The sequence below is a fragment of the Sturnira hondurensis genome, unplaced genomic scaffold (genome assembly GCF_014824575.4).
Source record: "Sturnira hondurensis isolate 20B ecotype Veracruz unplaced genomic scaffold, ASM1482457v3 Scaffold0010119, whole genome shotgun sequence".
NCBI classification, from domain to species: domain Eukaryota; kingdom Metazoa; phylum Chordata; class Mammalia; order Chiroptera; family Phyllostomidae; genus Sturnira; species Sturnira hondurensis.
Window position 1 is genome coordinate 4,415 of NW_028082750.1, and position 2,449 is coordinate 6,863.

At 36.7% G+C, this 2,449-nt stretch overlaps 1 pseudogene; it reads left to right on the forward strand.

Moving 5' to 3' along the window:
• The first annotated feature begins 810 nt into the window (after positions 1-810).
• LOC118995255 (syntaxin-7-like) lies at positions 811-1,407 on the forward strand (annotated as a pseudogene).
• The last annotated feature ends 1,042 nt before the right edge of the window (positions 1,408-2,449 follow it).

The following is a 2,449-nucleotide window of genomic DNA, read 5'->3' on the forward strand; positions in this document are numbered from 1 at the left end:
GAGTGATGCTGATAATGGGGATGCTCTGCATGCAGGGGACTATGGGAAATGTCAGCACCTACCTTTAATTTTTGTGCTGAAACTAAAACTGTTCTCAAAATAAGTCTTATAACTTAGTTTTACAAAATTAATTGCAGCATTTTTGAAGAAACTAGAAATGTGTTTTTAGGGATGGTGAGAGTAAAATTGTACCAGATTGGCTAATGTGACTGGTGCTTACAAATATATCTTTTGTATTCTAGACAGGATTCAGAATTGCAGTTGTGTGTCTCAGAATTCCAAAATACACAATTCTTGTCCAACATGGAAGTTTTTGCAAATCTGAAATGCAGAGATAATACATCATTAATCTGTTGATACATAACTTAATATTTAAGTAAACAAATATTTATAGTAATATTTATATAGTAAATCTGAATATTCCTTAAATGTTTTTCTATAAAAACACTTAAATATTTCTTCACATATTGTTCACTCATTGCCTTTTGTTTCTAAGATCAATTCCTGATTTGCAAGAATGAGGGAAGAATATATACAAGTTCTAAAGAAACTTACAGTTTGGGAGAGAGAGTTGTGCAAGTTGTCCACACCCAAGGATTAGTATTATTTCCCTGGGACAGTCCAGTCCATGCAGGTATTTTGAAAATGCTCAAAAAATTCTATGAGGAAACAAATGTTATGAGAAATTAAGTAAAATTAATTTGTATTTAAAAAAACAATTAAAGTTGGCTCGCAGTTAGAGGGGGAGGTGACCGCTAAGTAAACTGCACAGCCCTCCAACATCTGGTGACATTAGTGAATAAATAATCAACCCCGTCCTGCACTCCAGGAATTCTTGGTCACCCCACCCAGCTGGCCCAGCATATCCAACATCCAAAGATCACACGACCTTGTGTGGATATATAAAGGACTCTGAATCAACATGGAACATGTCAAGAATCACCTGAGTTGAGGCAACAGCTGCAGCAGAACCAACAATATTCTGAACAACTGGTCAAAGAAACAAGTCAGTCCATGAACCAGTGGGTATCTCCTCCTACCACCCTCAGTGAACAGCACGAAAGGAAAATACAGGTTATTTCTTAGTGGTTGAATTCACGACATTACTAGCTCTCCAAAGGTCAGCAGCTGAGAAAGGAAAAGAGTGTTTTGCCTGAGTGGGGAGCCTGTGCCAGAGCATCTGGTGGAATTCCTGAGGAGAGCTCAAGGAAAGGAACCTTGTGCTCTGGAAAAGCTAAACTCACCCTCAAGGTCAGGTGCAGGATGAGGGAATTACAGAAGGTGACCTCCACCTTATTCATGAAAGAGCCTTCTCTTACACAACTGGTAGCTGATCTTAGGGATATTAATAAACTTTTCAAAAGTCTGGGAATAATAATTCACAAGAAAGGAAGTGTGATGGCATAGAAGCCAAGTTGAAAATGCAGGGTGAATGTGCAACAAGCAACCATCATCCATCATGGCGGCAGAATATCAGAAAGAGAACCCTCCACGTTGCTGTGAGATGCACAAAATTTCAAAGAAAAATACAAATCTAAAAATGCACTAACATGGGAGAATGAAACAAACGTCTAAAGCTTTACATTTTATTTTATTTTTTTATTAGAGATTCTATTTATTTAATTTTGGAGAGAGAAAGAAAGGGAAATATCGATTGTTTGCCTCTCCTGTGCTGAATCCCCAGATCAATTGTGCAACAACACAGGCACCTGCCCTGACTGGGAATGGTGACATTTTCCTTTACAGAACGATGTCCAACCCACTGAGTCACACCAGTCAGGGAAACCTCTGCATTTTAAATGACTGTGTTATAATGCTCTTGCCTCTGGTTTTATTTTTATGTTGAGAATTTGAACGCAGGATTTGTTAATATTAAATGATGAGAATGATTTTGGACACTAATAAATTGGCCTTAGAAAAAAATGCGACAATGATATTTTCAGAGAACTTATTTTAAATGCAACTTTAAAAAAATATTTTTTCTCTACTGTTCACATTCAATATTGTTTTGGACCTGTGTATACTTTCAGAGGTGACCACTCCAATGGATCTGGGGCCCATTTGACACCATGCATATTTATTAGAATATTGTTGACTATATTCCCCATGTTGTGCTTTTTATTGTTGTGACTGATTTACAAAAGAACTTTTTGATAAAAGTTTCAAAATGCACATCTTTTAAGCTACTCTTAATTTTTATACATAGGTATCATTTTTTAGTATTATTCATTAAAAAATAAATGTGTGCCAATTAACTCGCTTCCCTTTTTAAATCATTGTTATAGTTTGTTTGTTTGTCACTTTATTTCTATTGATGAAAGAGAGAGAGAACAATCAGTTAGTCAGTCTACCTAGTGTGGCTTTCCTTGGGAGCTTCTTGTATGTGCACGATGGGACATCAACCACCACCCTGCACATATTCTGATCATGCTCTAACCAGCTGACCTAC